The sequence below is a fragment of the Tamandua tetradactyla genome, chromosome 6 (assembly GCF_023851605.1).
Source record: "Tamandua tetradactyla isolate mTamTet1 chromosome 6, mTamTet1.pri, whole genome shotgun sequence".
Taxonomy (NCBI): domain Eukaryota; kingdom Metazoa; phylum Chordata; class Mammalia; order Pilosa; family Myrmecophagidae; genus Tamandua; species Tamandua tetradactyla.
In genome coordinates, this window is record NC_135332.1 from 137,609,539 (window position 1) to 137,632,004 (window position 22,466).

Here is a 22,466-nt window from a genome sequence, read left to right on the forward strand (position 1 = left end):
AATCTGCCTTCATAAATGTGCTGACCCATAAGGACCAAGATGAATGCAAATGAGAAAAACAATTACTTAGGGAAAGTTTAAATAATACAACAGCTAAGTTGGAGTGAATATTTAGAGAGAAATCACAATTACAGCACACGAAAAGAAAATTTGAGAGCCAAATCTTATCCAGCAGAGTTTCAGCTGCTTTATCCAATATTCCATTTCGGTGGGACCATTGGAGGGTAGGAGCTTGCTCAGGGCATTTGAGCAAGTGGCAAGTTCTAAAGAGGAGAAATTGGCAGACATTGTAGTTTCTTAGTCTATGAATTATTGTTTCCATATTTTTTACGCCAGAATTTGACAACTGCCTCAGGTTCGGGCTGAACTGAAAAAGCTGAGCTAGCTAGGAGGCAAAATTGAAAGCAACAAAAATAACTGACATTTACTGAATAACATCCATGACTTATCTCAATTAATCCTCATCACATCTGTCATTATCCATATTTTATAGATGAAGATGCTGAGGGATGAGATTGAATGATTTACCCAAGGTCATGGAACTGTGAGGTGACAGAGCTGCACCCTCTAAGGCCACCGTCTTCACCGCTGTTTGATTTGGGGTAGAAGGACACGTCAGCCCTGTTCCCATACTAGTCCCACCTCTTCCCACTCCTTTCCTGACACCCCTCAAAAAGAACCTTTTGTCTGATTGCCCAGAGCCCATGGCTTTCACTGGGCCACATTTTGCCAACAGGCAGGGTTACTAAAAGGTATTAACCTATGTTTTTCTGTTTTTATTCCTAGTTCCTTGTCCTTGGTGAGAATGTAAATTCGGGGTCCCTTTGAGGACCATCTCTATCGCTGTCACTGTCTCTCTCTCTCTCTCTCTTTCCATGCACACTGAACAACCAGGTCCCTTGCCTTTAAGCGGGATGAAAGAGGGTGGAAAGAAGGGAGGAAAGAAGAATAGACTCTTTGACCAATCCTGTGAAATAGGGCGTTAGGCGCTTGCACAACCATTCATAAAACATTACTTTGTATTCTATCCTTTGAAAATTCAACGGGAGGAAAGGTGATGGATAGTCACAGGATTTGTACATCCCTGGGTCTGTGATAACATCCTAAAAGCTATAATACTTTATTCTAAAAGCAACAAACTCACACATTTAATCTTTAATGTTCTCTACTGCTTCATCTATACAGTAGACTTATTACAGCTACAGTAGTATTCTCACATGCCACTAAGTAAATGCTCCTCAGTGGTAGAGGTGATGCCACCACCACTGCCTCCCTTTCCCACCACCAAAGAGGTGACTTCTAGATTGGACACTGGAGAGATGCTAAGTGGGGGTTGTTTGAGTGCTTTTTAAAAGTTTTGCATTGTAACATCTTTAAGCAAGGCATGTGCTCTCCAGTTCCCCAGTCCTCACACTCCCTAAGGCATCCACCCCAGCCAGCTTTTCTCATGTATATTGTCTGCCTGGCCCCCCAAAGGCATCTGGCTCTGTGACCCCCTGCATGGGATAAAGGAAAGAGTAGGGGATTTGGCCAGCCTTGCCTCTTCTCAGCCATGTGATGCAGGGCATGTCACCAAACCACAGAGGCCTTGGTTTTTGCTCCGCTGTTCTGGGGACTAAATGAGCTACTGAATGTGGAAGGGTTTTGTTAACCACAGAGTGATTATGATTATGATGCAGGAGCCCAAGATTGGAACTTGGCCACATGCCCTCGGCTTTGCTGCCTCGTAAGCCGCAAGTTAAATTAACCCAGTAGAATTCAAGACACATGCAGTGGAGGGAGGAAGGGCGGGAAAATGTACTCACATTAGATGTTGCTAGGAAAAAATAATTAGCAAGGAGAGTGGTGTGGTTAAGTTCTTTGTAAACAAACAAGGAAATGGGGGTCAAATACCCAGCACTCATAATAGGGCTCCACCAGCCATAAAAATATTCAGAGGAGGAGCTGGGTGGGAGGCAATGTGCAAAATGTTGGAGAACAAAAAGAACCACCCATCCACTCTGGGAAGTCTAAAGAAGGAAAGAATTACTATATGGAAAATCATTGCTTTACAGAGGGGGTAAAAATGGTCCCAGTTGCAAAATCAAAAGAGCCCTGATTAAGAGAGAATAAAGCCTGAAGAAAAGATGGCTAAGAATAACCTTTCAACACCCAAAGGCCTGGGAGATCCAGATGGACTGCCCCTCAAGCTGCATGCTCCTTCAGACCAGCCCCAGCTTTTCATCAGACTCCTGCAGAGCAGATTTAATTTTCCACTGAAAACTTCTGAGCTAGCACCCTGCCCCACCCCATTTGTCCAGCCTGCTGCAGGCCCTTTGCTACTCCCATGGGAAAGCTTGCTAGAGCCACTTCTTTCTAAAATCCCACTTCTGCTCAGTGCAAAAGTGTAGAATGAATCACAGAAAGCTGAGAAGAACTCCCTGAGAAAGCATTTTCTGCCCAGATTCCTTTACTCAGTCATTAAAACAACAAATAATTGCTGCCTACCTGCCAAATCCCAGATCCTTTTCTAGGAAGTAGGATAAAATCCTTACATTCATGGAATTTATAACCTATAGGGAAAATAATAAATAAATAAACAAACGCCACAGAATTCATTCACTCATTCTTTCTCTGAACATGCCACTCTTTAGCTTCAGTTTTCTCATCTGTAAAACAGGGGTGATAATCATAGAAAGTATAAAGTAAGGGTCAAGGACATGCCTGTTCAAAAGTCTGATGATGCCAAGGTTGGTGAAGATGGGGGGTAAGAGAAGCTCTTGTGCCCTGCTGGTGGAAGCATAAGTTGGTCACTGTAGCCACTTTGGAGAGCAACTGTCAACATCTGCATGCATCCCTAGCTATGTTGTGAGGCCCCTCTAAATCTCTTGTGACGCATCTTATAATTGTAAAAAGAGACAAACACAGGATGCTCATCAAAGCACCGTTTGTAATAACAATCATTAGAAATCACCTAACTGGTCATCAATAATGAATAAATGCATTGTGGTATATTTATATAATCAAATATTATACAGCAGTGAAAATGGATGAATTAGATCTACTTGTATCATCAGAGTTAAATATTGAGACCATAATGGTGACTTGACAAAACAAATTGCAGGACACCTACAGGGTAATAATTTATATGATTTTTTAAAAAAACACCAAAGCCACACTACATATTTTATTATTAAATACATATTTTGTATAAGTTTAAAAATATGAATGAGAAAGATATATGGCAACTTCAGGATAGAGATTATCCTTGGGGAAAAGAGAAATGACAATCAGATCAACAGCACAGTTCTCAAAAACAAGCAAGAAGCTAGTAGTCTTGCTTGCATAATAAATTCAAAGTGATGAAAGAAAGTAATTGTCAAACTGGAGTGTTATGTCCAGCTAAAATAGTTAATCAATACTTTGAACTAAACTCATGTTTATTAAGCACTTGTTATTACTAATCAATATTCTAAGCCTCAGAGACACAAAATTATATAAGACAAGATTCCTGTCCTCAAGGATCTTAATATCTAGCATTCCCTCCCCCAGAACCTATCAAAACCATAAGAACATCATCCAGGAGCTGCATTAAAAGCTTTGGCCCAGGGCAGTGCGATGGTGGCTCAGTGGCAGAATTTCCACCTGCCATGCTAGAGACCCAGGTTCAGTTCCCAGTGCCTGCCCATGCAAAAAGAAAAAAAAAAAAAGCTTTGGCCCAATATATATTTGCTTTCTCAACCAGTACAGCCAATGTTTTCACTGGCCCCTTCCCTCAACAACAGAAAGATCAATGAGACCATCTAATTCAAGGAGCTAAAACTAGCCTAAGGCAAAGGCCTTTATTTGGCCAAATATATTGACACAGGAATTCTTCAATAATAAATCAAGAAAGGCCAAAAGTGTAAACAAGTGGATTGAGGAGAACAAGCAGTTAATATCTTTCACAAATGTTTAAAAGTATTCCTATTTGCCTGCTTAACTCATTAATCTCACAATCTTCCTGATTCTCCCAGTCTTTGCTTAAACCATTGAATAGTTTCTTCAGTACTTAAAAGGCAGCAGAACTGCATTTAACTTACCCTGCAATGAATATCATCTGGAATTTCTTAAAAGGAAAATGAAATCAGCCCTTAATTGATAAAACATATATATATAAGCCTAAGTTATTATTATTTTTAAGATGCTTTCATAATCAACCTAAAATCTGGTAACAATCTTTGACTAACAAGAATTTTCTCACTCATCAAAAGAAAGGCTTCTTCTACATATTTTTCTGGAAACCTACAACTTCTCTAATTAAAAAATAACTTTCAGGTGGGCCGCGGTGGCTCAGCGGGCAAAGTGCTTGCCTGCTATGCCGGAGGACCTCGGTTCGATTCCCGGCCCCAGCCCATGTAACAAAAACGGAAAAACAAAATACAATAAAGCAAGAAAATGTTTGGAAATGTTTCCCTTTCTTCCTTCCTTCCTTCCTTCCTTCCTTCTCTCTGTCTTTCCTTAAAAAAAAAAAAAAAAAAAAAAAAAAAAATAACTTTCAAGAAGGAAAGAAGGAAATCATTGAGGGAGGGAGGAAGGGGAGGAAGGGAAGGAAGGGAGAGAGGAAGGAAGGTAGGAAGGAAGGAAGGAAGGCCTCTTTGCCATCCTGCCCCTTTCTTTCCTCTGGAAATACAAGTCTGAGGATACTTCCAGCCTGGAGCTATAGCTGAGGCATGAGGCAACATTCAGATGACGAAAAGCCAATAGCTTGGGTTTTTGATGACATCAGTGAGCTGCTGAACAATCCCTGAAGTCACTCTCCAGGGATTGTTGTGTGTTAGGTAGATAATAACTGTCTTTACATTTCAAGCCACTGTTTTCTATTTGTTATAGCCAAAACTAACAGAAAGCAAACAGGTAAATTGAATTCTGTAAAGAAAGTAAGAAAAAAACAGAATTTGGCAAACCACATCATGTTCTTCGGTCCAGCAAAAATAGTTATAGAGCTCATATTTTTATCTCCATCTGCCTCCTGAATCTAAATCTCAACTGGTTAAGAATGTTGAAGTTTATTACTTCCTCAAGCCCCAACTTCTATGAAAATGAGGGTCATATCTGATTTATGTTCCACTCTGCTACCATTGTCTGGCATGGACCTGGCTCACTGTTGGCATTTAATAATTATACTGAACGACTGAGCAAAAAGTGAGATTACTTCCGGCTAGAGTGATTGAGAGAAACTTCATGAAACTGATACTTAAGATGAGCATTTACGTATAATAATACTAATAACATTAATAAGAGTATCAACCAACATTATTGAGACCTTTCCATATTCTAGGCAGTCTGAATGTGGATTATCTCTTTCAAGCCTCACAACTTCCCTATGAGTTAGATACTATCACAATTACTATTTTACAGAGGAAGAAACTGAACCTTAGAAAGGTTAATTAACTTGTCCAAGGTCATACAACTAGAAAGTGGTAGAGCTATTGAACCTCAACCTCTTACTTCAGTAAACATGGACTTAATCCATGAGGTCATCAAGAGCCATCGGCCTAACAATCCACCTTAACAAACAGACCAGAAATACCCATTATGTGCCAGGCTCTCGGAATACAAGGATATTTAAGAGCTAGTCCTTGTACAAGATGGTCAGGAAGAAAAACTGTGCAATTAATAATATTAATAGCTAAACTTTATTGAGCAAAGTATTATGCTAAATGATTTACGTGTATCATCTCATTTAATTTTCACAACCATATGGGGCCATTATTAATACTACCCCATTTCACAAATCAGGAAATTGAGGCACAGAGACATGAAGTTATATGCCCTGGATCAAACAACCCAGAGGTGAAGCTGTAATTTGAAGCCAGTTAGAGTCAGAGCCCTTCTACTTAAAACCATCCTTGCACAGTGGTATGATAGCTGCTATCACAGAAGCATGTTGTCTTAGTTTATAAACTGCTGGAATGTGATATACTAGAACTGAAACAGCTTTTGAAAAAGGAGAATTTAGTAAGTTACATGTTTACAGTTCTAAGCCCACAAAAATGTCCAACTCAGACATCCAGGGAAAGATACTTAATTCAAGGAAGGTCAATGGGTACAGAATACCTGTCAGTTGGAAAGTCATGTGCTGGCATCCACTGGTGGCCTGTTCTTGGGCTCTGTTGCTTTTAGCTACTGTTCCTGTGGGGGTTCCTCACTTTGCTTCTCTGGGGCTGGCTTTCATCTCTTGGCCTCCCTTGGCTCTCTCCAGGTTCCAGCTTGCTGAACATCTCATGGTGACATTTGCTGGGCTCCAAGCATCTCCAAACATTGTGTCTGTGTTTTCCAAGTGTTGGCATCTGTGTCAGCTCTGTCGTTTCTGATTCTCTCAAAAATGTTTCCTCTTTTAAAAGATTCCAGTAAACTAATCAAGACCCACCTGGAATGGGTGGAGTCACATCTCCATCTAATCATAGGTCACCCACAACTGAATGTGTCACATCTCCATAGAGATAAGCTAATCAAAAGTTTCCATCCTACAGTATTGAATCAAGCTTAAAATAAACGGCTGCCTCTACAAGATTGGATCAGGATTAAAACATGGCATTTTGGGGGCACATGATAGTTTCAGATCGGCACACACATATTCAGAGTAGTGATGGCAGGAAGACGGGAGTGATGAACTACGTTTGAGTAGGTCAGAGAAAATTTTGGTCTGAGTTTTGAAGATATGTGCAAATATGTGTACATGTGTATGCATTCACATCCATGTTCTGTGCACATGCACACACCATGTGGACAGGGTCTAGGAAATAAGCATTCCAGGCAGAATAAAACAGCACATGCAAAGGCTCAGAAGTATGAGCATTAAGGGGATTAAGCTAATTTGGGGTGGGTGGAGAAGAGGGTAGGTGTATGGGGAATGAGAGTAAACTGGAAAGGTGTTAAAAGGTCCTCACAGAATTCTGAGCTGTGGAGGGACAAACCCATTGCTCTGTTTAATCCTATCCTAGTTACTCAAAGTTCCAGCAGGAGCTCAAGTGACAGGGGGCGTGGGAGGGGAAACTCTGTAGGTACAGAACCCAACAAGGAAAAGTCAGCTCCAACAGTCTTTGAAGCCGAATGGAAGCAGAAACCATGACATGCAGGGTCACATCCCCCCTTTTCCATACAAGGGGCATGAGGCTCTCACAATTTTTATGAAGGAGCAACTCCATAAAATGGAGCTAAAATGTTCATGAGGCCACTGGCTGTGCTCCCAGTGGGGGAGGCTGGGATCCATGAGGACCAGCCAGGCCACCCAGGAGAGACATGCCCACATACAGCACCAGCAGCTGGGGCTGGGAGAAGTTTCCTTCCCAACACCAACTTCTATCCATGGCTTCCACTTTCTCCTCCCCACCCCCTTCTTCACTTCTCGCAACTTCTTTGTCCTTTGTCCGCATTATACTTCTGGGCATCTAATACAAAGGAAATATGATTTGTGCTCTGCAAAGGATTGCAATCTATACCCAATGCAAGACAGCACGGTTGGATGAGGAACAGATGTTTCTGCCCTTTAAAATTTATATGAAAACTATAAACATTCTTCTGACTTCAAGAAATTGTGAAATCATCCCCGCTGGGGAATTCAGCAAAAATGATAAGGGACCCAATGGCAACTGGACTTGCCATTTTTCTTTCAAAGTTAAACATATTTTGGAGTAAAGAATAGGAAGCCCCATGCAAATGACACAAAAAACCCAATATTCTTATCTAAGTTACCTACACTAGGGAACTCATGCCTTGAGGGTGAAGAAATTGTATAGCGAAAACAATCATAATTATTGCTTTAGAAATTCTATTAGGCATCCATCCATTTGTATGGTTAGATTATGTAATTTAATATAGGTTTGATTTCAGATTTTGTTCTGTTTTTGTACCTTTAAATTGCCAATGAGAAATCCAATTTATTCAGTCTCTCATTTAATATATTTTGGTTGAGGGCCTATTAGATATTGAGCCGGGTGCTAGGCTCTTGGGTAGGCCAGTAAAAGCAACACATACTTTGAATTCAATAAAGTCACACATTTCATACCTTGAACCCACATTTGACATGTAAATGTCTGTTCACCAGTGAAGCCAAGCTCCTTCATCATGGAGGAGCAAGATCGTACTGAGACTTCAAATGGGGAAAGAGTGACTTCTGAACCTTAGAAACTGGACTTGGCACTCTTCCATTCCTACTGTACCAAAATGGCCCCCACCCTCCAAGGACACAAAGACACATATAAAAGCAAAGGGTACTCAGATGACAAAACAGCAGAAATATCCTCAAAAGAAATTGGTATTTGGTGTTTGAAAATCTAAAGCAGTGGTTTCGTTGTCCCACATTCCACTATCCCATTATTATGGAATGATTCCATTTTTATGTCAGATTATCCAGATAAATTTGTTTGTTGGTTCCTTTTAGGTTGCAAGAAACTGAGACACACTCAGCCAGGGGCTTACTGTAAGAGAGGCAAGAAATAATCTTGAGAGCTGCCCTGCTGAGCTTCATGAAGAACACAGATCTCTCACAGATTACCACACAGCTCTATGTCCTCACTGACTCTATTGCAAAGAGTGAAGAGCCACTTAATTTTTTTAAAATGGTGGTGGAAATTATAAAAAGACATATTGTGTCTTTTTATAGGTATATTGTGGCCCGGAACGACCTCTTATTAGGGATCAAAGCCAGGAAATAGAAAGCTATCAGAAACCAAGGCTCACACACTGGCTCCCTCTCCTTCCATGTGGGCTTTTCCCATCTGCTTCTCATTGCATATGTTTCCATTTTCCCTTCACATACCAGTGTTGTCTTCTCACTCCCACAGCACCATGACCCATTGCTCCAGCCACAGGCAAAGATAGACTCTCCTTCCCAGTTCCTGAGTCCCAGGACAGAACATATGACAGCTTGGATGAAATTACCACCCTTGGTCCAAATGAGTCTTGGAAGGTGGGGCCATAGAGCACAAACATGGCTGCCACTGAGAACTCTTAAAAATGTGGCAGAAAGAAGTTCTCAGAAGAAGGGATTGCTGTGAGCTAAACAAACACCACAAAAATTTTCTGCTAATTTTTAGCTGTTTTGTCATCTCCCCACTGGAGCTTCCCTTGCTTCCTGTTTCAGGGCTCTGCTTTACGATGACTCAAGGACTGATAGTCTCTGCTTCTACTATACTCACTAGGTTCTCCAATCTCTCATTCTCTACTTCACACCTCCTGCTTACTGATAGCTATGCCTTTACTTACCTGTCTCTGTGTCTCTTAGCTTCTGGGACATTTTACTGCCTGTATCTCTGTAGTGAATGGAGTTCACGCTCCCCAAAAGTAAATTTGATTAGATTGTCCAGACAAACTCATCTATCTGGAAATCTTTGGATCCTTCATCAATCCATTGGTCCAGTAAGTTGTGGCTGGGTAGTGTTCCAGGACTACAAAATAGAAACAAGAGTGAAGAATTGTCTGCTTTTGCACTTCCCAAAACAGAGCTATGAGCCTGCCAGTTTTCTGAAAGGAACCATGATCTTCTAAAACTTCTGATTATAAAAGTCTTGCCTTCATCTCCAACTACTTAATGAAGCAGAAAATGAGCTCTTGAGGAATCTCTATGGGCTTTTTTAATTTGCAAATAGTAAATAAGTTTATCATTTCATAACATTTAGTAGAATTACAGCTGTACTATTCAGACTACTATTTTACCCTCAATTGTTATCTTAATTTTTATTCTCCTCAAACACTTAGTTCTGAGAGTCTTAAAGTAAAATAGGTTAACTGATTGATGGGTTAAAGGAAAAATTCCCCACATGCAACAAAATCACTAGACCCTATGTAACTTCTTGGTGACTAAGGCCTTACATCTTGGTAGTAAGATTGTGGTTCTTGTAACATCCTCTGTAAATTACTTAAACAACTAAAGACAAGCAGCATACAAGTATCTACTCTCTCTCCTGCCACACACTGTAGAAATATGAGCTAATTAATGTTGAATGTTATAACATCTCCATTCTCAGTATGAATGAGAGAGAAATGTAACACATAAACATGAAGTAACAGGAAGAAATGTATCATTGTGAAAAAAAGATATCACAGAACCAATGGGAGTTTTAGAAAAAAGCACATCATATTACACAAAAGATCCCAAATATTTTGATCTCCTAGATACAAGCCTAACTTTTACTTCAGTGATGAGCTAAAACGTCCAGTCACTGGTGAGCACATCCCTATACCAAAGAAACAGAAGCCCTAGCATAGGAACTTCTCTTACCCTGAGTAGAGACAACATCATCTTTGGTGCTAGCTCAGGTGGTGCCTCTTGATTACAGAAACTCCATTAGTGATATTGTGAGTATTATCTGACTGATAACCACAGAATAGTGATCTCTTCCACACGCCACTCAATAAAGATTTCCTTAGGGGGCTCATTTGTATCCCTGAATTTTTTAATGGTAATGGAGTGCAAAAGCATGATCCAACTTCATAAACTTTTTTTTTTCAACTTCTTAAACTCTTTAGATGAGGAGGGACACTGGTCAGAATTCCTCTAAAGGGCAGACCCAGTGGAGTACTCTGGAATACCCAAGCTCAGAAGTCAAGAGGAGAAGTAACCTGTCCAAAAAGAACCTAGCCCCCTATGACTTGCGATCAACCCAAATCCAGTTTCTAAAGTCCCTCTTAGCCCAGTTCCTCCCTCCCATCTTGTGCTATTGAGCAGCTCTTGTCAAGTAGGAGTCCAAGATAAACCCAACAGTAGTTTCTCTTGAGACACTGGATCTAAAATGGAATAAATCCTTCTTAGCAAAGTCCAAAAGTGGCACATGATATCCAGAAAAACTGGACTGAAAAAACAAAACAGCAAAATAGAATGTGAATGAGAGAAAAAAAATAACTTTGGTTTTAGCAAAAGGAAATATGGAATTCCTAAGTAAGTCTTCTAGAATGATAAAGCCATGAGAAATTCATTAGACTATGAGCTCCTCAATAACAGTTACACATCGTGGTATAAAAACTACTCCAAAACTTACTGGCTTAAAGCAACAATAATCTATTAGCTCACAATACTAGGGGTCAGCAGTTTGGGCTAAATTCAGATGGTTAGTTCTTTTCCTAGTCTCAACTGGACTTACTTATGTGGCAACTGTCAGCTGACAGTTCAGCAGACTGCACTATCTAAAATAGCCTTCCTCTTATGACTGCGAGTCAGTGCTGGCTGTCAGCTGGGCCCCTCTTGCTCCATGTGGTCTCTCATCACCAAGGAGGCTAACCTTGCCTACTTCCATGGCAGCAGCAGCAGTCCAAGAAAGCAAGGCCTGGAACTCCCAAAGCTTAGAATTTCCACATTGTCTCTTGCCACGTTTTAGTGGGCAAAGTGATTCACAAGGCCTGCTTACATTCAAGATGGTGGAAAATAGACTTCACCAATTAATGGGAGGAGAGGTAAAGTCATAACAAAGGTGCTAACATATAGGAAGGGAAGGAATTTGCGGCTATTTATTGCAATCCATACAGGCAGGAAACCACATTTTAATGAGCTCTGTTCTCCCTAGCACCTAATATAACGTCTGGCACACAAAAAAAGGTATTTCAGGTCTGTTGCTGTCTGAATATGCAAGTCTTTAGAAATATAGTCAATCAGTTGCCAGCTAGATGGAAGAGGAATTTCAAAATTAAAACTGCCAATGTCTTTTTTTTTAGGGGTGGGTGCATGGTTCAGGAATTGAACCCAAGTCTCCCACATGGAAGGCAAGCATTCTACCACTGAACCACTCACACACCCTGCCAATGTTTTTTAAAAAACTATGGCACTAACATTTTGACCAACCTTACTCTTAGGCCTTCATCCTTTCCCTTTTCTCTACCTATGTTGGGCTGAAAACCTGTTCTCTCCAAATAACCAAGCTGGGATAGACATATGTTAACATTTCCTTGAAAAATTGTTCTAGTTTTTATATCAGTTTCTGGAATCATCAAAATAATTTGAGATAGTATGGTATAAACTGCTTATAAATATAACTTGTTCTGCCCCACAACATCTGATAGCACACACAACCACAATCCGTTACCAGAAGGAGTACAGGTTTACTCTAAGCTTATTACAAACAAACTGGAAATCCATTTCATACAGAGTCTGTCTAGGAAGGTGTCCTAGTTTGCTAGTGCAAGAATGCAATATACCAGAAACAGGATGGCTTTTAAAAAGGGGAATTTAATAAGTTTCTAGTTTACAGTTCTAAGGCCGAGAAAATGTCCCAATTACAGCAAGTCTATAGAAATGTCCAGTCAAAGGCATCCAGGGAAAGATACCTTGGTTCGAGAAGGCCAATGAAATTCAGGGTTTCTCTCTCAAGTGAGAAGGCACATGGCAAACTCAGTCACAGTTTCTCTCTTGGCTGGAAGGGCACATGGTGAGCAAGACATCTGCTAGCTTTCTCTCCTGGCTTCCTGCTTCATGAAGCTCCCCAGGAGATAGATTCCTTCTTCATCTCCAAAGGTAGCTGGCTAGTGGGTTTTCTGCTTCTCATGGCTATGTCATTCTTCTCTGGCTCTCTCTGAATCTCTTTCATTCTCCAAAATGTTTCCTCTTTTATAGGACTCCAGAAACTTATGAAGACCCACCCAAATGGGTGGGGACATGTCATCACCTAATCCAGTTTAACAACCACTCTTGATTAAATCACATCTCCAGGGAGATGATCTAATTACATTTTCAAACATACAGTACTGAATAAGGATTATTCTGCCTTTATGAAATGGGATTTAGATTAGAACATGGCTTTTCTAGGGGACATATATCCTTTCAAACCAGCATAGAAGGGAACCCAGAAATGACCCTCTTTTACATTCTCCCTCCTTCCTATTCCATGCACATTTCTTAAAAGTGAACACGTTTGCAGCTCAGTAGTTTTATCAGCCTGTTTCCCACCTCTAGAATTTTGGGGATTCAACAGCATTCCTTCATTTTGTACACTATCCCTTTCAAGCTGGCAGTGTTTCTGCTAGAATAAAATTCTGGAGAACCTTTTGGGTGTCGCTTGGGATTTACTCCATTAGGAAAGAGGCTTATCCACAGATCTTTCCTAAATAATCCCTTATCTATTTTTTACTTTGCTGAAATGACTGAAGGACAACATATTAAATTTCTTAGATGCTCTCTGATTTGATTGAGGGGCTCTGAGCCATACTCTTAATTTTTTTTTATGACTAAATACTTTGACCTTTTGATCTTTCTGAGGTATTAGCAAAAGGTTGTGCAGGATTTTTCTTTAGAACACACTTTCCAATCAATAAATCTTTTAATTTTAGCATCTTCCACATCTGAATAGGCTAAGAATTTCTCAAATCACCAAGTCCTGGAGTCCTCACCAGCAGTGTCCTTGAAGTCCAGATGTCTATGAATCATCTGTTCACAACCATTTAGGTATTCTCTAGGGCGATTGTTCTGAGCCCTCACCAACAGACATTTTAATGTCCAGTTTCTACCCACAGTCTGTTCAAGGCAAGCTAGGCTTTGAGGGTTTTTTGGTCTTTTTTGTGAATCACGCAAAATCCTTACGTGATTCTCAAAATCCTTCCAGCTTCTGCTCACTACTTAGTTTCAAAATCACTTCAACATTTTCAGGCATTTGTTACAGCAGTATCCTGCTTGCAGGTACCAAAATCTGTATTAGTTTTCTATTTCTGCTGCAACAAATCACAGAATTAGTGGCTGAAACAACACAAGTTTACCATTCTACGGTTTTGTAGGTCTGGAAACAGAAGTCTGAGACAGTCCTCCTTGGGTTAAAATCAAGGTGTCGGCAGGGCTGCATCCCTTCCTGGAGACCCTAGAGGACAATCCATTTCCTAGCTTCTAGAGGTGGCCGGCATTTCTTGGCTTGTGGGCCCCTTCTTCCACCTTCAAAACCAGCAATGGCAGTTTGAGTCTTCCTCATGTCACCACTCTCTGACCCTCCTTTTATAGTCACCTCTCTCTATGACCATAGCTGGGAAAGATTCTCTCTTTTTAGGAGCCTGGCAAAATCCAGGATAATCTCCCCATCTCAAGTTTTATAACCTTAACCACATCTTCAAAGTCCTTTTTTTCAATGTAAATTTCCAGGGATTAGAGTTTATATCTCTTTGTGGAGCCACTACTCTGCTTACCACAGAAAGAAACTTCTGTCTTGTCTAAGTCACTATTATTTTGGTCTTTGCCATAGCAACCAAACTGGTGTCCTAACTGATGTAATCCTCTTGCCCAGTTTCATGTTTTTGAGTGGTATTAGGGCCAGCCTCTTTACAGTAGTGTCTATAAGGCAGGACAAGGTAATGGGTCATTGAGAAGGAAAGACAGTAAACTATAATAATCTAAGAGTACCTCACTTAGTATAAAAGTTTCATGAGACCACATATATAAATATAATTGCTAGAAACTGAATGACTTTTTAAATTTTTATTCAGATATCTTCAAGCATCCTACAGTCTTATCCAAATAATACAATCAGTGGCTCATAATATCATCACATAGTTATGTTTTCATCACCATGATCATTTTTTAGAACATTTGCATCACTCCAGAAAAAGAAATTAAAAGAAAAAAGAAACAACCCATAGATCCCATACCACTTACCCCTCCCTCTCATTAACCATTAGTATTTCAATCTAGGCAATTTTTTTTTACCCTTTTCCTTCCTATTATTTATTTTTCATCTTTATTTTATTACTCATCTGTCCATACCCTGGATAAAGGGAGCGTCAGCAACACTTTGTAAAGTGAATAAGTATCTCCTAATATACCTTCTTTGATTCATATACATATTTTACTAAAGCAGGATATGCCTGCATATAATATATAAACATATCACATAGCTACTCTTTATTTTCAGATGTCTGTAAGGCACTAGGCTTTATGCTAGTTGTTTTACCAAACTCAGATTTGTCTTAATAGAGTATTGTTCTATTTTCTTCATTGCTAAAGCAAATACCATGTAATGTGGTAGCTTAAACAATAGGTATTTACTGGCTCAAGGTTTTGAGGCAAGGAGAAGTCCAAATCAAGGCATGATCAAGGAGATGCTTTCTTCTCAAAAGCTGGCAGTCTGGGGCTGGCTGCTGGCAATACTTGGTTTGGCTTTTCTGTCACATGGCAGCCTCTCCTGGCATCTGCTATCTCTTCTGGGTTCTGTTGACTTTCAACTTAGTGCTTCTCTGTGGCTTTCTCTCTATCTGTCTGAATTTCATTCTGCTTATAAAAGACTCCAGTACTAGGATTAAGACCCATCCTGATGGGGTTGGGCCACAGATTAACTGAAATAACCTCATCAAAAGGTCCTACTTACATTGGGTTCACAACCATAGCAATGAATTAAGTTTAAGAACATGTTTTTCTCCAAACCACTACAAGTATATAGTGTTTCTTTATTATTTAGAAAATCCAACTCTGCTAAAAAAGACAGGAGAAGCGAGCAACATGGATGAAACCCTAAGAAACGTTTAAAAAATATTAATGGTAAGTTATATGAGGTACAAGTTAAACTCACAGGATATGCTGAACAGAGATAATGAGTAAACAAGTAGCTTGTGAAGATTCAGCAGAATTCTCAAGATACCTTAAATGTAAAGAGTAAGTCAGTAAACTGTCAGAGCTGTCAAAATAGATAAAATAAATGGAATACATATTAGAACAAGCCAGAGCACTACTCATAGATAAAAAGAGGTAGAAAGACCAACTCATAAGACACAAGGACTCCACCTTTGAGCTCAAAGCCCTTCCCTGGCTCCCCTTGCTCTTAGCATGAAAATCATGATATTTTAAAAGTTCCGTAAACCCCCAGGAAGCATAGTCCCTGCCTCCCTCTCCAGTCCCACCCCCACCTCATTCCCGCTGCCCCTCTTTCTGTGCTGTTTCAAGTACCTTGTCCTCCTTTCCATTGCTAGAATATGCCAAGCTCTTTCCCACCTCCTCCAAGTTAATTCTTACACAGCCTTCAGATCTTGGCTCCAACATCACTTGCTTAGGGAGCCCTGAACTCCTGAGGCTAAGCTAGATCCCCTCATGTTTACTCTCTGTGCTGTCTGTAGTTTTCCTTTCTAGGGATTACCATAAGTTCAACAAATATTTTTATTAAGGATTTATTGAGCATTCTAGGCCCTGTGGATTCAACAGTTAGCAAACCCAAATCCCTGCTCTCATAGGTTTATATTCTACTGCATTAATTTAGGTAACTTTTAAAATAAAAACCCACCTCTCCCTTGAGTCTATAAGCTCCATGAGGACAGGCATTGTTCTGATTTACTCACCAGAATATCTCCAGCTCCTGCACTGTGCCAGACCAAATAGCAAGTCCTGAAATTCCATGTGCTGCCTTACTAACTTTGAATCTCACAGAGCCCCACAGGCCTAGCCATGAGTTCGCTGCTCCTGCCAGATATGCCCCCCACCTAGCAGCAAAGGCTTCCAGCCCAGCTAGTTGCCCTACCAGCTGCACTTTTCCCTACCCCAATCCTGTCCTCAACCTAATGGGTTTCACCTCCTAGCCGGGATGTGGAATGATCCAAACAAGCCAATCATATCCTCCCTCCAGAAGCAAGGGTCAGCCCACCTTCTGGTCACTACAAAGCCTACTTCCCACAGCCCCAGCTGGCGCATCCTGCACCCAAGTGCATCCCCTGTGTGGTTCCACATGCCATGTGGTGTCCTCCTCCCCAGCGGTGAGTGTATGTGACTCATAAACTGCTGCTAGTCATGTCTGTCAAGTGTCAGGTGTCATGTGTTTGGCCATCTTGTACTATTGAGAGTCAGGTACCCCTTCTTAACCAGTGGCATGAATACGAGATGGACAGAACACAGAGAAGCTTAGTGAAGATGTGTTTAACAAATGCACCCTTAGAGCCAACACCCTTTAGCACAGATCATATCTTAATTAATAAAATCTGGTTTCTGCCCCAGATTCACACTTTTTCTAGAGCCCTTATGCTTAAGGCAATTGTAAGAGTAGCTTCAACAGTGCTGACCCTTCTGAATAATAGCTTCAATTTATATCACAGTTTGCAAAGTTCCTTTTTCTAGTACCTTTACAACAACCAAGTGAGGGAAGCAGAGGTAGTATTTCTAGCCTCAGTTTTCAGATGTGGAAACTGAGGCTTAGAGATCTCCTAAAGCTCACTAATAAGTGATGAGGCGAGGACTAAAATCTTAGGACTACTTATTTCCACCTTTAAAACTCTTCCAAACTGCCTCCATTCTCTAAAGATACACTCTTATTCAGTTGATAGGTTACACAATAGTAGCAATTTAAGCCTTTGAAAATTTAACAGACCCTTATTGTAATTTCTTTTGTGAAATGAGGGAAGGATGTTTTTCTTAAAGTTTAGCAGCAAGGCAAGCAGAAAAATCAGTGTTGAAAATAAATGGAAGAGGTCTGTCAGCAGTGAGAGTGGTCCCATAGGCAGAGGACATCGGAAATCCTACGGCGCCTTGGGCTGACATCTATGGTGCCCCAGCTGGTAAAACCCGAACATAGCTGTAAATAACAGTAAGTCTTCATTCGTCTTTAGCAAGGAAAGGGCTGAACATGACAGGGACTTAGTAGCTAACTTTCAACAAGTGTGGATGTTTGCCAAGAACAAGGAAGCCCTTAAAATCAATAATCCTTAGAAATATTGAGAGAAGTTAAGAAGCTAATCCATCTAGGAGTCTTCTGATCCAAGATGGCAGACTAAAAGAGCCCTTTACCTCCCCCCTTCCTAAAATCACATAGATATGACAGTAAAGAAGAGCAAAAGGGAATGAATATATTACATAAAGAAAGCCTTCAGCAGGTCAGAAATTCAATAGGGTTCTGGGAATAAAAAGAGCAGATGGGATTGTACTAGCAGACAAAACAGAGGAAACAGAAACAGCCTAGAATGTACACCAGAGAGCTGTAGCTAAGGTTGGAGCCATAAAGAAACTGTGAGCCAAGGTGCCCTTCCTCCTTTGGCCATAAGGTGGACACCTGCCCCAAGTAAGGCCAGATTAAGTCATCTGTCAGACTGACACAAAAACTAAAACTGGCTAAAGTTCTTTCTCCTTCCAATAGATCCCTGAAGAAACCATTGGTTTCTAAACCTTGATTGTTGCCTGAGGGGTAATTCCCTTGGAGATGTTCTGTTTCCTGTGAGTACTGACTCCTGCCCTGCCCTGAGCAACCCAGATTTTTCCACTCTATCTCAGACTTTATAGACTACCCCATTTCTTTTCTGCAAGTTCCCCTTGTGTCCAAAGAACCATAACTGATACATAAATTCAAGGTCAAGAACTTCTTATTTAGCATTTGCCTCTTTACCCATCTACCCTAAGCAAAGATATGATAACTAAAGGTTTAAAAATCATTACAAAGACAACAAGAAAAAAATCAAGGAGCTCTCCTAAACTAGTGAGTAAAAGTGAAAGAAATAGAAAATACAAGCAAAATATTAAGATCATACTAATGAGCCTACCCCTTGTGAGTTTCAGAAAGATAATACAGTGAAAATACAGGAGAGGAAAATGGGGAATAAACAACTTAGGAAAAATTTCAGAGCTGACGCTGAAGAAAGATAAATGGATTTAGATTACGAAGGCCCAGCAAGTACAGTGCAGAGAAATAAAAATAATAACAAAAAAATAGACCCACACAGGAATACATCACTGAAATTTCTGGGCCTTTTGTCCAAAAACAAAAACAAACAAACAAACAAAAAAGATCAACTATAAATGAATAAGAATTTGATTGGTGTCATACACACACATCAGCAACAATGGATGTTAGAAAGTAGTTCTCAGAGTTCCAAGCGAAAAAATTCTGTTTCTTTTTTCCCCCTTCACAATGTTTATGACCATATGCAGAAGTACAAGCTCTGTAATATGGCTGGCAAGTCCCTGCCTGACTCACATCTACCTCTCCAGCTTCGCCTCCAGCCATCCTCAGCTGATTCACAATATAGGTTCCATGGATGCCCTGCAGCTACGTCCTCTCCTCTACATAGAGCCGTTTGCCGCTTCTGTGCTTTGCCAATGCTGTTCCCTCTGCCCACCTACCTAAGGCACACGTATACTTGTCATAAAATGTAGTAAGTAATCAAGCACATTCAAAGGCCCTACCAACTCGCTTAAGGAAAGCATAATAACTTTGACATTTCCCCCGTATCTTCCCTGATCCCACCCCTTCTCTCCTCTAACCACAATCCTAAATGTTGTATCTATTCTTTTTCTTTTATATGAAGTTGTAATACATATGTTTGAATCCCTAAATAATAATATTGTCTAGTTGTGCATGCTGCACAGAATCATACTCTACGATCTTTTGTGCATTATCTTTATTATATACTGCTATTTTCCTGAAACCCAAGCATATTGTTGCCAGAAAACAAGGCATATTCCTGAAATACCATTATATGTTTCACATTTTTTATATTTTGAACCTAATATTCTGTACATAGTCAAATTCTCAATGAACTGTGAGGTAAAAGTGATGGCATCTCATATACAGGAACTCAAAAAAAAAACTCTCTCACACAACCTCTTTTGGGAAATGAATGCTTTTTAAAGCACCCCAGCAAATCAAAAGAAAAAGGAAACCGAGAAAAAAAGAAAACATGGGCTCCAATAAACAGGAGCCTAACCCAGTACCTCAAAAACAAACAAACAAGCAAAGAGCCCAGGGGAACCCTTGTACAACACTTTAGAAAGTAACCGAGCCAAAACAGTAAATATGAGAGCTCTGAGAATCAGCCTTTAAGAAGTGAATTCAAATTAATAAATAGTCTGAGTAAGCAGCTGGATGATCTTGGCAATAATGTGATGCTTCTTTTGCCCGCAGGGGGCGGTAAAAAACAGACAACCAGGATTCCAGGGGCAAAGAAAGTATGAAAGTAAGAAAACCACAACCCAAATGTGCAGCTAACTAAAAAATGCAGTACAATTTTGAAATTGTGAAAGTGAAGAAAAAAGATCAATTTGATCTTGACGCTTAGAGAATTCTACTTTGCGTAGCTCAGTTTTCCTGACTTGTGACTATATTTCTTTCCAATTGCATGTCCATGTTCTGTACTAAATAATACTGACATGACTCATAATATTATAAACACCTTTTCTTACAACACTTCCCCATTTTTAACCTTTTCATTGTAAAATAAGAATACAGAAAACCACCCAAAAGTAGAGTTTAATGGATTATTAAGAGAAGAACATGTATCTAACCATCGCTAGGCCCAACGATGGAACTTTGCCACCCACCACCTGCCCAGGACCCCTGTGTGTGCACTCTTCCAATCTCGACACTCCTTTTCCTCCCCAAGGCAAAATCATCCTGGTTTTTATAATAAAAGCCTCCTTGGCTACTTGGTCATTTTATCACCCAAATGTGCAGCCCTGACATTATAATCTTGACAATTTTAAAATTTTGATGTCTTTTAAGGCTTTTTTTTTTTTTTTTTTTAACTTACAGGTTTTCCTCCATCCCTTTCTTTTTCTAAAATGAATTCACCGCTGAACACGTAGTCCGGCTTCCACACTCGCACATGCGCATTCCGCTGCTCGCGCATCCGCGGTGCGGATCAGACGCACCTGTTCTCACTGCCCCTGAAGACTGGCTTTCGGGTCCGACACAGGCTCGCTCCTTTTGACAAGTGTTCAAGTGGTGATTTCTTTTCTTTGGTAACAACTTTATTGAGATAAAACTCCAATCAATTCGCCCATTTAAAGTGTACAATTTATTGACTTTCAGTACATTCACAGGGTTGTGTGACCATCACCACAAGTGATTTTAGAAAATTTCATCACCCTGGAAAGAAACCCCACAGCCTTTAGCCGTCCCTCCTCACCCCCCGCCCTTCCCCCCGCCGCAGGCTCCAGGCAATGACTAATTTCCTTTCTGTCTCTACAGAATTGCCCTTTCTGGATATTTCATATAAATGGGATTATACAATATGTGGTCTTTTATGACTAACTTCCTTCATTTAGCATAGTATTTTAAGGTGCTGGTGGGTCTTTTCACCAGAATTCACAATATGGCCAATTTTTAGTCTGTTTTTTATCGTAAGGGCTCCTAAAGCCTGATGTCTGCAATCAGGGATCACAAAATGGTGATATTTCAATTCTGTCTTTTTTTTTGCTTTTACTGATAAAAAGTAATAGTAAAACCTCTTTTACTATACGGTTACACAGTAGTGCTACAGTCCAAATAGGAAAGGCAGGATATAAGCTCGATTCTTTGCCTTTCTTTACAAATTTTCAAGATAAATGCATTTTTCCTCTATCGTTCTCCAGAGATGATAAATTACATTTTAAAAATCTACCATGAAGAAATCATGGATTTAAACGTAATAGATAGATTTCAATCAATTCCAGTTATTATTCTTTTTCAAGCTCAAGTGGTTCTATCTTTGATCATAGCAGCCTCTTCAAATTGGCTCTTGAGTCCTTTTGCCACGACTCTGCATGTACATAAAAGTCTTTGTTATTCTAACAGTACAGCTACGACTATCACTAATACTGAAAACAGTATAAAATTTTGCTTACGTTCTCCATCTTCTCCTATATTTTTAAATAGTCATCCTACATCTGCATCTTCTGTCCCTGTAGTCATTTCATTCTATACTCTCTCCCTTTTTACTTACTTTAGTTGTACTTCTACATGTAGCCACGTGTCTAATGTCCAGTACTTGTCCTAATGTCTCTGGTCATTTTGGCTGTCTCATTCTCCAGTAAGTTCCTCAGGAAGGGCTCATATTCTCTGATTTTTTTGCACACTGATAACACGTTTTGCCCTTTATATGTGCAAGTCAGTTTTGCTGGATATAAAATACTCCAATTAAATTTTCTTCCCTTGAATACATTTAATGTGTCACTCCATAAGGAATAAACATTACTATTGGAAAGCAATAATCTAATTTTTTTGCCTTTATAAGTCACTTGCTGTTTTAGCCTAAATATCCAAAGGGTTCTTTATCCTTTAAAGTCCATTAACTTTATGAACATATGTCTTGTTATTATCACTCTGGGGCAATATTTTCTAGGGATGTAGTGTACTATTTCAATGTGTAGTTTTAAGTCTTTTCTTTTTATAAGGAAGTTTCTCTTTAGTTATAGTTCTTTGTGTTTATTCTTTTCTCTTGCTTTGGTTTTTTTGTTTAGGGACTCTTATTGTCCATATGTTGGATTTTCTTTGCCATTTACAATAATTTGGGGGCATTTACTCTTAAATCCTTATCTCTTTCTTCATTTCTTTTAATTTATTTTTTATTTTAAAATTAAAAATTTTTTTTTATTTTTAGAGAAGGAAGGAGGGAAGAAAGGGAAATAGAGGAAAGGAGAAAATAGAAAGGAAGGAGAGAAGAAGACGGAAGGAGGGAGGGTAATGTGGGCAGGAGAGCATGACAACTATCTGTCCTCAAAATCTTCATCCAGATCATAGCAGAGCAAAATTTCAAAGAAAGTTGCATTGACTTTCCGTCTGATTGCTGATCATTTTTTTGCCTATTATTCAGAG